This window comes from Pseudophryne corroboree, chromosome 9, assembly GCF_028390025.1.
Source record: "Pseudophryne corroboree isolate aPseCor3 chromosome 9, aPseCor3.hap2, whole genome shotgun sequence".
NCBI classification, from domain to species: Eukaryota; Metazoa; Chordata; class Amphibia; order Anura; family Myobatrachidae; genus Pseudophryne; species Pseudophryne corroboree.
In genome coordinates this window covers 58,715,999-58,733,942 of record NC_086452.1, presented here as the reverse complement: position 1 = coordinate 58,733,942, position 17,944 = coordinate 58,715,999, and the positions used below count along the sequence as shown (strand labels likewise).

General features: G+C 48.1%; 1 protein-coding gene across 5 annotated transcripts in view; it reads left to right on the top strand.

The window, feature by feature from the left end:
- DPH2 (diphthamide biosynthesis 2) overlaps positions 1-17,944 on the top strand; it is a 49,037-nt gene that overhangs the window by 5,002 nt on the left and 26,091 nt on the right. Inside the window, exon 1 of one of the 5 annotated variants that reach the window (XM_063939383.1) lies at positions 13,420-13,484. The exons of the other annotated variants lie outside the window; for them this stretch is intronic. The gene's annotated coding sequence lies outside the window, so the exon portion shown is untranslated. Of the gene's footprint in view, positions 1-13,419; positions 13,485-17,944 lie in introns of those variants that run through there. 5 annotated transcript variants of the gene reach the window in all.

Here is a 17,944-nt window from a genome sequence, read left to right as displayed (position 1 = left end):
CCGCACCTCTCCAGGGAAACACCATGCCTGCCCGCCCACAGGGCTCCGGACGCTTACCTATGCTCCGCGATCACAGCAGCTGACGCTGCCATGCAGGATGGAGGAATGACGCCCGTCAGACGGGGCGGACAGTGTGCGGCGGAACGGGGCCAGGAAGGAATGCTGACCACGACCCATTGCTGCTGGGTCGGAGTTCCCTCCCTCTGCAGTCACCATCTCACAGCAGCAGCCTGGAGGTTAGTGGCCACCACGACCCGCACATCCTTACCTCACACATACCTCACACATACCTCACATACCTCACACGTGAGAGCAAAGGTACACACACTGTGACATCACACCTGTAGCCCACCCCTATATCTGCTAAGTACTCCCCGTCACTATGCCCTGTCACCCTCATCCTGCTCTCTAACTGCCTGTCTGTGTACTGGCCTTCACCCCTCTCACACCATCACCAACCCTCACTAACTACCACAGAGACTATGTGCACTGATATCTGCCCCTCCACCACCTGCAGCGCCCCTGGACCCCTCCCCATCCCCCGCAAACCCCCGCTCCTGCCCCTCCACCACCCGTGGCACCCCCACCCACTGCGCCTTCGGACCCCCTACACCACCCGCAGTGTCTTCCAAACCCCTCCCCCATCTGCAGCAGCCCCTCCCCCATCCGCTGCACCCCCGGACCCATCCCCTGCACCCCCACCCCTCCAGCAACCGCAACACTTTCGGTCCCACTACCCCACCCGCAGCACTCACCCCACCACCAACCACTCCACCTGCGGACCCCCTACACCACCTGCTCCTCCACCACCTACAGCCCCTCCCGATCCACCGCACCCTCACCCCCCTCCTTCCCTCCCCCACCCGCAGCGCCTCCAGGCCCCCTACCTCACCCGCAACACCTGCACCCTTCTCCACCAGCAGCGCCTCCGGAACCCCTCCCCCATCCGCAACAGCCCCTCACCCGCCTCCCCCACCCACAGCACCCCCACCCCTCCCGGATCCCCTGACCCCCTCCCCATCCGCTGAACCCCCGCACTCACCCCTCCCCCATCCGCTGCACCCACTGACCCATCCCCTACACCCCCACCTCTCCAGCAACCGCAACACCTTCGGACCCACTACCCCACCCTCAGCACCCACCCCTCCACCACCCACTGCACCTCCGGACCTCCTACACCACCCGCTCCTCCACCACCTGCAGCCCCTCCCCATCCACCGCACCCCCACCCGCAGCGCCTCCAGGCCCCCTACCTCACCCGCAACACCTGCACCCTTCCACCCTGCAGCGCCTCCGGAACCCCTCCCTCATCCGCAACAGCCCCTCACCCGCCTCTCCCCCACCCACAGCACCTCACCTCTCCCACACTCCCGGACCACCTCCACCATCCGCTGCACCCCCGCACCCACCCCCTATCCCACCCGCGCACACACCCCTCCACCACCTGCAGCACCTCCAGACCCCCTCCCCCATCCACCGCAAATCCACACACCTGTCCCTCCACCACCCGTGGCACCCCCACCCACAGCGCCTACGGACCCCACACCTCAACACACACGGACCCTCCCTCCTCTGGACCCCTAACCCCATTCACTGCACCCCCCCCCCCTCTCCCACCCGCAACGCCTCCACACCTCCTACCCACCCGCCACACCCTTTCCCACCCGCAGTACCTCTGGAACCCCTCCCCCATCCAGCCCAGCATCTACCCCTCCCCCACCTGCCCCTCCCCCACACACAACGCCCCCCCGGCCCCCTCCCCCGGTACCCACCCGCGGCGCCTCCAGACCCCCTATGCCACCCGCCCCTCCACCACCTACATCACCTCCGGACCCCCTCCCCCATCCGCCACACCCTGCATCTGGCTCTCCCCCGCCCGCTGCACCTTTGGATCCCCTACCCCACCCACGCAGCAGGCCCTTCCCAATCCGCATCGCCTACACCATTCGCAACAGCACCGCACCCGCCACTTCCCCACCCACGTTACCCCCGCATCCACCCCTCCCCCACCCACCGCGCCCCCTGGACACCTCCCCCATCCACTGCACACCCGCTCCCACCCCTTCCCCATCTGCAGCGCCTTCGGAACCCCTCCTCCATCCGCAACAGCCCTGCAGCTGCCATCCCCCACCTGCTCCTACCCTGCTCCTACCCCACCCACAGCGCCTTCATACCCCCTCCCCCATCCGCGGTCCCCTCTCCCCAAACCCCTTCCTGTTGCAAGGGACTACGCCCCCTTCACCATCGGAAGGCCTTTCATTGTACAATATTCAAACACTAACAAAACTAGGAATGCAGGGAATACTCCATATATTGAACCCCAGAAAGGCGTGCAGGGGTTAAAGGGGCGTAGCCCCTTCCGACGGTGTGAAGAGCGCCCGTAGGGCGCGATGAAGCACCTAGTAGAGTAATATTTAAGGGAGTACGTGTAAAACACTCACGCAGCCTGACCTAGTTATAAAGGTTTATACAGGAGATACCGTGTGGTGTTGGTAAGCGATTATAGTTAAATATCGTTTACATTTATAGAAGTGTGGTATTTGTATTACTGCGGACGTATACGGCCATTGTACACGTGTCTCGGACAGTGTGCGAGACTGCGTACGCAACGCAAAGGCCTACACACGTGGCGTATTTTACGCAACGTGCGTACAGATACGCCCACTTAATACAAATCACACGATAACATTGTTTTAGTTTAGGCGATACGGTAGCCACGCGATAATAGCACAAATTTGTTCAGTTTCCAAAATTTAGTTTAAAAGATCCTTCTCTTATTGCATCACCTCTGGGACTAGGCTGTTTCACCTGAATGAAAGTTAATTTTCTGTACAGAAAAATCAGAGTGTATATGAGTGAACGGGCGTGAGTGTGCAAATAAAGGTTTTGTGAACCCAGAAGTCGGGATCCCGTAGGAGACCACAACAGGTGAGTGGACACTTGGTGGCGTGGGAGTGGCTTTCTCACGTTAACATTGTATAAGGTATAAAGGAGCAAGGTAGCAAGTATAACAGCAGACCAAGAGGTCAGCGAAGTCAGAAATCCGCTGACTAAGTCAAGCTAAGCTCTGAAAACCGTGGCCTGAGAAAGGTCAGCGGTGAGAGCGCAGCCCCGGGGGTTTGCGTAGTACCCATATAGGCTCGTTCAGATACGCTCCGGCTGAGGTTTCGCAGCCTAAACAATCGATTCCGTTGGTCGTCCGGCGGATAAGTAATAGTTACTTATACGCAGTGCGACTGTACCGCGCGTTAGTGTGTGCAATAGTTGGTTCAACTTGATACCCATTACGCCATTTGCGTAAAATCACGGGATCATAGACGCTAATTGTACATACAGACGTGATTTGTGTAACAGGTTTTTTTTTATTTTAAGGGAGTTTCGCTGTTCACTCAGGAAATCTCCAACAACTGATATTTACTGGGAGGGGTAGCACACTCCCACACGCTCTCAGTAAATAGCGGTTACGCAGGGCCCTAGGTTGGGTACGACCAGCATTGGGCACAGTGTGTGGGTCTACTGGCCAACGTGGGCGTGAGTGGGTGAAAGCGCTCGGAGAACTTTCACCGTCGCCTTACCACTGAGTAATTTGGTTTTTGTAGTAATTAGCTGAGAAGGCAATACCTGCAAAAGAATGGGGGCCAGTTGCTCAAGTAAGGGACGATCAACCAGGGTTCAGGTTGATAATCCGCGGCCCAAAGGGTCGGCGAGGTGCATAATGTGTGAGAAATATGGATCACACACAGAGGTTTTATGCAATGAATGGGAACGTGTGACTGTGGAAGATAGGGAACTGTTTCTTAAGGTAGGCAGTTTTAGTCCTGAGGTATTGCAAAATTTAAGGAGAAGGATATGTCTGATAAAATCCAGGAAACAAAGGATTAGACATTATGATTGTTTACAGTTATGGCAACAGGAGGGTGAGATACAACGGGGATTAGCTCAAGCAGCTGGTTCCAACCCTAGCAGGAAACTGATAGCTACTGCACCACCACCACCGTACATTACAGGGGAGAAAATGGCTACAGAGAATGGCATACTAGTATACGATAAGAGTGCACTTAATAAATGTATTAATGACGATAAGAGTAAAGTAGATAAATGTATTAATGCTAATGCTAACCCGTGCAAGTTGTATCCCATCTTAAACTTCCCTCAGGACTGCGACCAAGAGGATGAGCCCAGCACGATATCGGCACTCTCTCTAGCAGCCACCATACAAGATACTCAAGTGGGCACGGCCCAACCAGTAAGAGCAGTAGCAAAGGCCCCTAGTGGAGGGACAGGTGAGGTCGTGTCCACAGGTAAGTACGGTACTGTACATTATGCAGAAACCATTGCACCTCACATTGTAGAATCAACACAAAGTGATGTAATTGAACTGAATCCTGTCAGGGTGATCGCAGTCCCCAATGGGAAGACTGACGCTCTGGGAATCACTCCCGTCAGGAACATTGCTATGCATTGCCCCTGGTCCCGGACAGAATTGAGGACAATTATGTCTGAATTTCCCGATCCCAGGAAAGATCTAGCCGCATGTCAGAGGTTTATTAGAGAACTAGGTAACGCCACCGAACCCAATAACAAAGATTGGCGAACAGTGCTACGGGCATGTTTGCCCTCCAATATTGACCCCGTGAAATTCATTGCTGACTGTAAATTAGATGCAGAGGTACCTCTCACTGATGAGTACAATCAGGAGAACATAAAACAGATCAATCTGCAGTTAGGAGTATATTTCCCAACTGTTGTCAAGTGGAATAAAATTTTCTCCATTAGACAAAAGGAAGGTGAAACTGCTTCTGACTATTTCCATCGAGCACTGCAGGAAATGGCTAGATTTACTGGGATCGAAGACATTAAGGATAATGTGCACCATAGGGAGGTAGCGGTGTCCGCATTAATGGACGGGTTAAAGGAAGTGTTGAGAACCAGGGTACAAACCACTCAACCAAGTTGGAGAGGTATCTCGGTGGCTGCGTTAAGAGAGTCCGCTATTGAGCATGATCGGAACATCATTAGGCACAGGGAGTCACAGGGGGATAAGCTGATGACAGTAAGTATCAAAGCCCTGACAACGAAGCCACATCAGCCTAAACCCCAGACCCCTGTTGGTAAGTCGTATATGATAACATGTTATAACTGTCAGAGAGAAGGACATTACGCACGAAACTGTAATTTTAAAGACCCACATAAGGTATATCGACCCCCTAGACCAGAACATGACACACAGTATGACGCACGTAATTGGGATCAGGGACCGCAGAGGAGAAGTTATGAACCGCATGCAGGGGAAACAAAGAGGTACCCACCAAAGAGAGACTGGCAGGTCTCGAAAATTCTCAGTTACCCCCCTCACATATTGTAGCTGCCAGCGTGCTGCGGGGGGGGACACCACACACCATAGGGGGGGGGGTCACACCTGTAGTCTGCAGCCAGTGAAATTAATTGCGAGCCTTGGAAGTGAACCTGAGGTCACAATTGATGTAGCTGGTAGATCACTACCTTTCCTTGTAGATACGGGGGCAGCCAAGTCAGTGTTAAATTCAGCGGTGGGTATGAAAACCACGGGTAAAACAATTCCAGCGATGGGAGTAACAGGAGTAGTACAACACTACCCTTTAAGTAAACCAGCAGAGATTACGATAGGGCCTTTGCAGACCAAGCACCCCTTTTTGCTAGCTGCATCGGCTCCGACTAATCTACTTGGGAGAGATTTACTGTGTAAGATGGGGTGTGTCATATATTGTACTCCTGAAGGTGTTTTCTTAGATATACCCGAGAATCACGCTCAGGAAGTGCAGGATATGTTAGACTCCCCACAAAGGTTAATGTCACACACTACTGTTACAGACAGGTGTCCATCCAAGGTAGAGGAAATGATCTCCCAGATACCGGAGTCCCTCTGGACCAAAGATGGACAAGACACTGGATTGATGGCAAATGTAGCTCCTGTAGTAGTGCAAGTAAAAGATGGTAGGATAGCTCCAAAAATCCCACAGTATCCTCTGAAGCCAGAGGTGGAGTTAGGTGTGTACCCAATCATAGAGCGCTTGCTGCAACAGGGCATCCTAGTTAGGACGTCCAGCACTGCCAATAGTCCCATCTTCCCTGTGAAAAAGAGTGGGGGGAGGGGTTACAGGCTAGTGCAGGATCTAAGGGGGATAAACAAAATAGTTGAGAGCCAATTCCCCGTAGTGCCAAATCCAGCGGTCATCCTTATGCAAATCCCTCCTACTGCAACATTTTTCACTGTTATTGACCTCTGCTCCGCCTTCTTCTCGGTCCCTCTGCACCCTGACAGCCAATACTTGTTTGCATTTACATACAGAGGAGTACAGTACACCTGGACTCGCTTACCCCAAGGTTTCATTGACAGCCCAAGTATTTTCTCACAGGCTTTGCATGACTGTTTACAATCCTTTCAACCTGAGAGCGGATCAGTATTAATACAGTATGTAGATGACTTACTGCTGTGTTCTGATTCACTCGAATCGTCCTTGAGAGACACGAAACAACTTTTGTTTCATCTTTCTGATACGGGACACAAGGTTTCAAAGGATAAGTTGCAGTTATGTCAGACCAAGGTAAAATATTTGGGACACTGTTTAACACAAGGACTGAGACACCTCACCGCTGATAGAATACAGGCGATTCGCGACATGACTCTGCCACAAACCCAGCAACAGATCCGCACTTTCCTAGGAATGTGTGGGTATTGCCGAAACTGGATCCCAGGGTTCTCCATACTGGCCTTACCTTTGCAAGAGATGGTCTCGTCAAACAAACCAGATCGGATTTCGCACACAGATGAGTCCGAACTGGCATTTGAGAGACTCAAACAGTGCCTATCACAGGCACCAGCATTAGGTATGCCATATTATGGGAAACCCTTTGAATTGTACGGTACGGAGAGTGCTGGGTGTGCGGCAGGTGTTTTAACCCAGAGACATGGTGATGCCAGCAGGCCGGTAGCTTACTACAGTGCACAATTGGACACCGTAGCACAGTCTCTCCCCACATGCTTGCGAAGTGTTGCAGCGATAGCATTGCTAGTGAGTAAAAGCGAAGATGTAGTGTTAGGACACAACCTGACCATCCATACACCTCATGCAGTGTCAGCCTTACTGAATTCTGCCCAAACCAGACACGTCTCATCAGCACGGTTTACAAGGTGGGAATTACCACTAATGGCTCCTGTAAACATCACCATAAGGAGATGCAGCGCACTAAATCCTGCAACGTATCTCCCAGGTGTGCCTGGACAGGCACAAAGGGTGGGGGATGAGAGTGATGGTGAAGGAGGATTTAGTACAGACACTGACACACATGATTGTATGGAATATTTGAACCAAACTTTCACTGCAAGGCCCGACATTAGTGACAACCCACTGGAAGGCGTAGATTTTACTTTTTACGCTGACTGTAGTTGCCACAGACAGACGGACTCGGGAGACTTGTGTACTGGATACGCAGTCGTAGATGACAAAGGTACCATAGAAGCGGAACCGCTGGGCCCACCTCACTCAGCACAAGTTGCTGAGTTGGTCGCCCTAACCAGAGCGTGTGAATTGGCTAAGGGTAAGTCAGCCAATATCTACACGGATTCTAGGTATGCCTTTGGAGTAAACAGAAAAAGGGTTTTTAGGCGCTGAACAGGGTCGTGCAAATATAGCACTGGTAATGGCAGCCACTTGGTAAGGAGGTAGCCGGCCTCCTGAAAGTGAAACAACTAAAACAAAATCACCAAGTAGGCGCACGGTACCAGTGATGTTGATAAAAACACAATTTATTAACATAAAACCAATAACAAACTGATTAAAAGACACAACACTACACAGAGCATATAACTGAGGTATTATACCTTATAGTTCACACATAAAGTGTATAAATAAGTGAAAGGGACACTAATATGCAGGAGAACCCGTCTCTGTAAGATAGGGTTAATCTCTCACATTAATTCCATATCAGACAGTTTAAATGAAAAGGAAGTCCTGTAAACTGATGTAATTAGCGTTTGTGACCATAAAGGTGTCCAGATTTAAATAGTGTTTCCTTGGAGCAAAATAAACCAGCCGATTAATGTTACTCACTGAGACGTAATGATCTCTTGCTGTACGGGATAAATGGTTAAGAAACCGCTTGTTATCACCCTGTGCATGGGTGAGACATCCGTCAGCGGTATATTCAGATGAAAGCCACTTCTTTCTGTGCAGCACCAGTTGCCTGTATTAGATCACCATACAGATCCTCCAGCTTGCTGAGCGACGCCCGGCCGGGCAGGAGGTAACAATGTTCCAAATGCAAGGAGAGTTAGAGTGGAGTGATTGAATCACAGGCTGGATCATTCACCGGTAACTTGTAACAAACGGCTGAAAGTGATGGATGTCGTGCTCCGTGGGACACTTAATGGTCAAGTGTGGCCCTTACTTCTGTACCCTCAACGCGTTTCTCCGCACCTCAGGCGGCTTCTTCAAGAGGCACAGACAGACGGACTCGGGAGACTTGTGTACTGGATACGCAGTCGTAGATGACAAAGGTACCATAGAAGCGGAACCGCTGGGCCCACCTCACTCAGCACAAGTTGCTGAGTTGGTCGCCCTAACCAGAGCGTGTGAATTGGCTAAGGGTAAGTCAGCCAATATCTACACGGATTCTAGGTATGCCTTTGGAGTAGTACATGATTTCGGGGGCCCTATGGCGCCTCAGAAATTTCATGACGGCAGCTGGCACACCCGTGGCGCATGCGACCCACATCAAAAGACTTCTAGCAGCGATACAGGAACCTGACAGAGTGGCTGTTATCAAGTGTAAAGCCCACACATACAGCCAAGACCCAGTGTCACTTGGTAACAGCCGGGCAGACGAAGCTGCTAAATCAGCAGCCAGCACCCCCATACAGACAGACATCACACAACTGATGGTATTCAATACCGTCAACACACAAAAATTGAGTGAAATGCAAAATTTGTGTTCTCCACAGGAAAAGGCAGTCTGGAGGTCAAAAGTATATGGCCAGGAGTCCTCAGGACTCTGGACAGATGGACAGGGTAAGCCAGTGGCTCCCAGAGCATACCTTCCAAGTTTAGCTGAGGCGGCACATGGTCTGACTCATCTGGGCAAAGAGGGTATGTGCAAGTTGGTAAGAGCCTACTGGTGCGCGCCAGGATTCTCTTCTCATGCGGGTAAAAGAGCAGTGAGATGCCTTACCTGCTTGAGGAAGAATATTTGAAAGTCAATACCAACAGAACCATCCCATATCCCGCCAACAGACGGCCCTTTTCAGGTAATACAGATTGATTTCATACAATTGCCACCCTGTAGAAATTTAAAGTATGTGTTGGTTTGTATTGATGTGTTTTCAAATTGGGTAGAAGCGTTCCCCGCTGCCACAAATACTGCTGTGTTTACTGCAAAGAAAATCGTGCAGGAATTTGTGTGCAGATATGGTATCCCTAGGATAATTGAAAGTGACAGGGGTACCCATTTTACAGGTGAAGTCTTTCAGGTAATGTGCAAATTAATGGGAATTAATAGTAAGCTGCATACTCCGTACCGCCCACAGGCGAGTGCGAAAGTGGAAAGAGTAAACAGCACTATTAAGAACAAGCTGAGCAAAGTGATGGCTGAAACTGGATTGTTGTGGCCAGAAGCTTTGCCACTTGTATTGTACAGCATCAGAACCACTCCCAGGTCCCCTCTTAACCTATCACCCTTTGAGATTCTTTTTGGTCGACAACCCCATGTAATGATTGACCCCCAGGATGATTTGAAATGCAATAATGAAGTGACTGTAAAGTATTTGGTTAAGATGAGCAAGCAGTTGAGGAATCAAAACAGCAATCTAAAGCTGGTGATTCCTGATCTGCCAGACAGTAATTGTCATGACATTGAACCTGGGGATTATGTAATGATTCTAAATTTTCTACGCTCAGGTTGCCTGATTGACCGGTGGGAAGGATTGTACCAAGTCTTACTGACCAGCACGACAGCATTGAAGGTTGCCGAAAGAGAGACTTGGGTCCACTCGTCCCACTGTAAGAAGGTCGCTGACCCAGAGAAAGCCCGTGACAAAGAGGAGAGTGTAGAGGAAATCGTATCACTGGAGTGCCTGTTCCGGGAAGGTTGAGAGGCAGGACTATTGTCACGGCACCTGAGCACAGAGAACTACAAGACCAGAGGTGGTTGTCGCACCAGTTTTCTTTCCCTTCTATTATTTTCTTTACCTCCCATTACCACTCTTTCTTTCTCCTCCTGCAAGATGGACTTACCCCAAGAGACTGTGTTCCGGGTTTTCCTGTTGACCCTGTTGTTGACCAGAGCAGTCTATTTCGGTGAGAGTACCAGAGAGGTCGAGAAAGGATCTGGAATGGGTTCTGATGACAAGGACGGATTAGTAGAATTCCAAGAGCAACACCGTCACCGAGCAAAGGCGAGTATCAGAAAACGATCTGGTAGTCATGACACTAGGAGACATTGTGAAGGGTTATTGGCTGAAGAAAATTGTATCTGTAGAAATTGTGAAAACATAGTTGAGGACGGTGCATCCAGAGATGTCAGTCCAGCCTTAATATCAACATGGACCGTCATCCGTTGAGTGATTATCACTCATTAGTGGGTACGGTTTTAAACCAAACTGAATGCTGGGTGTGCTCACAAGTACCTCAAGGTCAGAGCAAGTCAGGATTAGTACCGTACCCTTTAACACTAGATGAAATACTTGAATTAAGGGGTGGGAAACCGGTGGACAAGAAATTTAATATTTCTAGGCCTCCTAGTTTGAAGCTCCACCAATATCATGTGGATAGGTCCTTAATATGTTTCAACATTTCCAATCCCCGAAAGCCGGGAAATCGGGAAGTGACATGGAACAACCAAACCATGGCATTTTCACACAGAGCCGATAGAATGCCTGTAGACCCAGAACTTATATGTCAAATAGCCGACGGTGGGAGATATTTTCGGTACAGGTATACTCTAGGAAGTAGGACCATGCGGGTTGGAGAAGTATCACCAGGATACTGTGCGCATATCATACAGCCTGATACGTGTACTGAACAAATGAGAGAGTTAGGGATAGGATTTTTCACCTGGAATGTTTGCAATATGGTGATGTCATATTCTGTCCCATATGTTCTCCCCGATGATGCATATTTCATATGCGGGAGGAAGGCGTATAAGTGGCTTGCCCCAAACTCAGAGGGATTGTGTTACATTGGAAGAGTGTTGCCAGAAGTAATGACCATTACCCATAATAAGATGAAAGACGTTCACCGCAATGCTCAAGCTCCTTACACTCACACTCACTACGAACACATTGTTAAGAGACACCTTATAGATAGGACAGAGCACGCAGCCTCTGATTTGATCCACGAATCCACCGGGATTCAATTCCTACTCGCGTTAGATATCACCAGTACCGCCAGAGGAATTATAAATTTTAGGTATATTCATGCGCTAGCGAACCTGATAGACAATATCACCGAGATGTATGATGACACCTTCAGGTATACTGGGAGGGAATTGCAAGCTTACAAAACGGAACTGATCCAGCACAGGATGGTTCTCAATTACATCACAGCGGTGACAGGCGGGTACTGTGTCACCCTAGCAACTCAGTATGGTGTGAAATGCTGTACGTATATTACAAACAGCACTGATGACCCCACGAGGTCATAGATCAAAAGATGGACGATATCTTGCAGTTGAAGTGGGAGTTCCGAAGGAGACACAACCTTACCCTGACTGCTGTGAGTAATGAACTGACCGGCTGGGTTTCATGGTTGAACCCACGCAATTGGTTCTCAGGTTTAGGAGAATGGGCTCAAAATGTTATCGTGAATGTAGGAAAGTTTCTCCTTTGTATCCTGGGAGTTGTCATAATGATTGGTTTGATATTTAGATGTGTTCGGATTTTAATGCAGCGCAAGCGCAGTACCAAAGTGAGTTTGAGGAGCGAGGGCATTGTTACAACAACTGGTTTAATTTATGATCCATCAATTGAGACAATGTTGTGATAAGACGTGATTCCACGGTCCGTTTCTTTCGCCCGTTTCTCCTTTGTTTTTCTCCCAAGCAAAAAGACATCCATTCGGAAGAAGACTAAAGACGTTGATGGAGAAGACTACAGACCTCTGATGGACATTTCTACAGACTTTGAGAGACATTTTAGAGACTTTAAAGACTTTTTATGGACACTTGAAAGACTTTGATTATCACCCACAGCAAGGATACACCTATCCGGACAAGACTTCAACAGACACCCAAGGACAATTGCACACATTATTATGTGAATGTATTTGTGACATATGTTTCTTATCTTCATCTCTACAACCTTCAGGTAGTGACACACATAGTCGACAGGTGACATAGGAACATATATTAGCATTCACATGTTTTTCCCCCCTCCATGTATCATCAACTAATGTGCACCCCATTTGTTGGAACAAGAAGCCGAAAAGAGCTCGGTAGTGTTTGTTGGCCCACTTACAGACCCTTAATACGGGATAAGAAGGATTTAATGTACACTTCGCAATACCTCGAAGCTTATCTAGAACATGTACGGCACGATGATACATGCCCCCCAGACATGAAGTTCATACATACATGCTTTTACTATCCCACTAGGCCATACATTTCTCGCCTACTCCTCTCCTCCCTCCACCCAATCATTTATAGGTATTTCATATGTATTGTATATTTTTCTGCTTAAATGTTTAGATTGTGGCAGTTATTGTTGACTGCCAAAGGGTCGACTGTCAAAGTCGAAAAATATTGTTATACATATCCATTGTACTAACCCCTCATGCACATGCACGCTGCTCGTGCACCCGGTCCCCCGTGCGTACACATACCCGCAAGTTGCGTAAGAGACGCTCCGGCGACTCGTGCGCATGATATGTGTATTTACGGCGGAGTTTGTGAGCGTGTAGCGTGCGACTCGAACACAGCATATTTAACCCAAATAGTGCATTTTGTAGATATAGTTCCCTTAGATCATGTCAGCGAGTAATGTTAGTTTAAACAGTTCTTGGACAGAGAGATTCGTCTTTGCATGATAGGAAGGGTCAGACAAAGGTTGGTAGGTGATGTCTGGTATCCAGCTGTAGGGTATTTTTAGGGTAACATTCCGGTGTTAGCTAGGAAAAGATCGCTTGCTCCTGCGTATAGTTATGTACAAAAGTAGATTATGAACATTAACTGTATTTGCTGTAAATTACACATGCGGCGGGAATCCAGAGGATACCTCCCACCAGAGCAGTTGGGAAAGGACATCGCCTACCTGTTCAAATCCACCTATGACCTTTGCTGTAATGTAGGGACACATCTCTGTGTCCAATGAACAATGAGATTACAGGGACCATTGTATTGTGAATGTATGTTGTGTATAAAAAGACCACTGTTGCCTGGCCAGCTCACAGACTCTGAAGGCTTTCTCCCTGATAGCTGAGGACTGGTCCAGGACGCGCTTGCGAACGATTCCCCACGTATGTATATTCTCTGTAGCCATTATTCTCTATTATTCTGTTTAGATTTCTTTGTTAGCCTGTAGTGTATAACTTGTATCTGTTTACCCCTTTTCTCTGAATAATCCGCTGCGGTGTTAGAGCCCAGTGGTTTACCACAAACCGGTGTTGTGTTTTCACTTTCCTGCAAAGGGCTTTCTTAGCGTCTCAATCGCTAGGAGGTGTATAAGCATTGTTAAGGTTTTCAGGTATTACATCGTTGCAGTACTAGACTGCTAAGGTTTAAAGTATAAGCACACCCTTACACTGTTTCATTACTTAAGGTTTACTGTATATCACTCTGTGTGCGTCCGCGCCGCGTGTACGTTGTACCCACGGCACGGCGTCTGATACGCTAATAGCGTATCAGTACGGTACTCAGTACGCTAACAACGTGCTTAGTACGAAACGTGAATCCGTGTGCGTACGTGCCGCTCGTGCGTCGCGCCCACGGCATAGCGTCTGATACGCTAAGTGCGTATCCATACGGTACTCAGTACGCAAATAGCGTACTTAGTCTGTAGCGTGTGTAATAAGTCTAGCGGCCATAGCGGCTCCACGGTAATAGTGTATAGCTTTATGTTTTTTTTTTTTTAAAGTTAGAGTTTTTATTGAGAGTGGTCCGTAATCACAACTTTAACAAGAACAAAATTGTGCAGGTTAGGGAAATAGAACATGAAAACAAACATTTCACATACCAAGTTAGAAATATAAAGACAATTCCGTGAAATTATAGACCAACAGGTATTAGTAATATGTTCCCTGCTGAATTCTAAGCGTGTACATGACCTGTCTCGTTTTATTTTGCAGATATAGTATAAACTTTATACCAAAACAGAGAGTAATCCTGTGAAGAGTAAAAGTAAAAGGGAAAAGGCAGGGCGAGAGGAAGCTAGAGTATATAGCTTATTAGAGGGGAAACATTGGGTAAGTTACATATAGGGAGGCTAGAGGATGGGAACAGTTCCCTGTATTGATAAGAGAGGGGGAGACAACATAGGTGATAGAGGTATTAGCAGCGTTAGCAGTATTAGCAGCATCAACACAGTACGGGCATCAATAAAGACCGAGCGAGGTACCAAGGAGACCAGATGTTGTGAAACTGGGCCACAGTGTTATTCCGCAGGCTTGTAACATATTCCATACTGGCTATATAGTTAATCTTGGATATCAGTAATGCCTTGGAGGGAGGTTTGTGGTCTTTCCAGCATTTAGCTATCAGAGATTTAGCCACCATGCAAAGTAGCATGGCAAGCTTGTCCTGGGTTTTGGGTAGCATTGGTATGGGGGCATGAAGTAAAGCAGTTTCAGGGGAGAGGTCTAAATTATGTCCGCATGTTTGAGCAATAAGTGCTCCTACCATTTTCCAAAAAGGGCGAATCGAGGGGCACGTCCACCATATGTGGTAAAAGGTGCCCTCCTCTCCACAGAGTCTCCAACACAGATTTGATGTCGTGGGGTAAATGGAATGAAGTCTGGAGGGAACTAAGTACCACCTGGTGTAAACCTTATAGCATATTTCCCTGAGTGCCACACTAATAGAAGCTTTAGCTATGCGCATTCTGATTTCTTCCCATAGATCATCTTCCAACGGATGGGAGAGATCTGATTCCCAGGCTAGTTCATGGGGTTCACGGTCAGGGGGGTCTGGGGTCAGAATAGAGTTGTATATTGTTGAGATATTCCCCTTTTTGCCAATTGAAAGTAAACACATATGTTCAAAGGAGTTGGGTGGTTTCAAAGGTGTAGTTTTAAACTGAGATTTGAGAAAGCTGAGAATTTGAATGTAATGGTAATGACACGAGGATGGCAAACCAAGGCGCTCTTGAAAATCTCCAAACGAGGTCTGTGCTGAGTGGCCTTTAACATGGATAAATCTCGTGATGCCCGGAGATTGCCATGGGGCCGCTATTTTTCGTTCGCAGCCAGGGGGGAAGGCAGGGTGCCCCAGATAGGTGTTAAAGGTGAGGGGTATGAGGATAGATTGTAGGTGCTGCGGAGTTTGTCCCACAATCCAAGGGTGAATTTAATCGTAGTGATTGAATAGGCCGAGGCTGGTCTGCAGGACCCGGGGAGCCATAGAAGAGAGTCGAGGGGGACGCCCTGATATATTGAGTTCTCAATATCGACCCATTTTCTGTTCCCTTGTGGGGAATGCCAGGACACCATGTGATTAAGGTGACAGGCATTAAAATAAGCCTGAAGGTTAGGGTATCCCAATCCGCCTGAGGTAGAACTTTTAGTCAACAGAGTTCGTCTTAATCGAGATTTACGGTGAGCCCAGATAAATTTTTGCACAATGATTGCAATGAAGCCAGAGTCACTCGGGGCACCATTATCGGAATGGTCTGAAATAGGTAAAGAATACGGGGAAGGAGATTCATTTTCAGGGCGTTAATTCGTCCAATCCATGAAATGAATAATCTGTCCCATTTGTCCAGGTCTTGGGTGAGAGTTTTAATCATGGGGACATAATTAGCCTGGTATAGGTTGGTATAGGATTTAGTAATGAATATGCCGAGGTATTTGATAGCCGAGGGTCTCCAAAGAAAAGGGAAAGAGGAGGTTAGAATCAAATGGGTTTGGGATGGGATATTAAATGCAAGGGCCTCAGATTTGGTGTGGTTTATTTTATAACCAGAGAGGGTTCCATATAGGAGTAATTCTTTTTGTAGATTAGGAAGAGAAATCAAGGGGTTAGATAAGGTCAAGAGCACGTCGTCTGCAAATAAAGATATTTTGTATGAGTTCTGCCCCACTGTAGTCCCCCCAATGTCCGTATTAAGTCTAATACGGGCCGCGAGAGGTTCGATGCATAGAGCAAAAAGTAGGGGCGAGAGAGGGCAGCCCTGACGAGTGCCATTCTTCAAACTAAATCGAGGTGAGCTCAGTCCATTGGTCAGGACCATAGATGTAGGGTTGGAATAGAGGGCCGCTATTGCAGTGATGAAATGTCCATGGAGGCCAAACGTTGATAAGGTAGAAAACAAAAAGGGCCAGGAAATGCGATCAAATGCTTTTTCGGCGTCTAGCGCCAAGGCAATCGCTGGTGTTTTTGTCGAGTTTATTTGATGAATCAAATTAATGGTGCGTCTGGTGTTGTCCGAGGCCTGACGGCCAGGGATAAATCCCACTTGGTCAGGGTCTATTAATGATGGCAACACAGCGTTCAGGCGAGTTGCTAGCATTTTGGCAAAAAGTTTGAGGTCGGTGTTTATCAAAGATATGGGTCTGTAATTTGAGCAATGCAAGGGATCTTTTCCGGGCTTCGGAAATACAATAATGCGGAATGTCGTGGAGTCAGTATGAAAAGGCGCACCCCGTAGTATTTTATTAAATAGGGAGACCATATGAGGGATGAGTTGAGGGGCGAAGGTTTTGTAATACACCATCGGATAGCCATCCGGGCAAGGTGCTTTGGAGGGTTTCTGGGTTTTCAGTGCCGCTTCAATTTCCTCAACAGAAATATCAGCATTGAGAGTAGAGTTAGTTATCTCATCTATACGAGGAAGAGCGCATGAATCTAAATACTGTTGTGTCTGGTCGGCTTGTGCTAGGGGATCGGACGGGGGATCAAGGTTATAGAGTGTCCTGTAATAGTCAAAAAAGATACTATTAATTTTTTTGGGGTCGTAGGTAATGTTACCTGAAGGTTGTCTAATAGTATGGATGCATTGGTTAGCCTTTTTGGCACGTAGTTGGTTAGCTAATAAAGTATGTGCCTTGTTACTTTTATCGTAAAACGATTGATTAGCCCATCGAAGCGAGCGCTCAATATTCTCCGCCAAGAGAGATTGTAGGTCATCGCGTGCTTTAGAAAGTTCGGCTAGAGTTTTTTTAGAGCGTGTGCGTTTATGTTGCTGATCCAATGTTGCAATATTATCCGTTAATAGGGCAATTTGCTTTTCTCGGTTTCTCTTACGGCGGGATGCAAATTGGATAATGGATCCCCTGATGACCGCCTTATGGGCTTCCCATATAGTGGCTATACTGCAGTCACCTTCTACGTTAGCCGTAAAATATTCTTTAAGCTCTGTTTTAATTAAGTCCTGAAACTTAGGGATCTTCAATAGCGTCTCGTTTAGTCTCCATGTCGGTCTGCCGTCAGGTATATCAAAAATGTCAAATGTCGCGGTTAAAGCCGCGTGGTCAGTTCAGGTAAGTGGGACTATCGAAGAACAGCGAGCGGTGCGGGAGAGAGGTGCACAACTCAAGAACAAATCAATACGAGAGTACACATCGTGCGGATTGGAATAGAAAGTATAGTCCCTGGTGGTCGTCGGGTTAAGGAATCGCCAGACGTCGAACAAACCAGCCTCGGCCATGCCCCTGTGCAATACGGAGGAATTCGGGGTTTGACTACTACGCAAGGGGCCGGATCTGTCCATGCCCGTGAGAGCCATATTGAAATCGCCACCAAGTATTTTGCCTCGTCTATATGA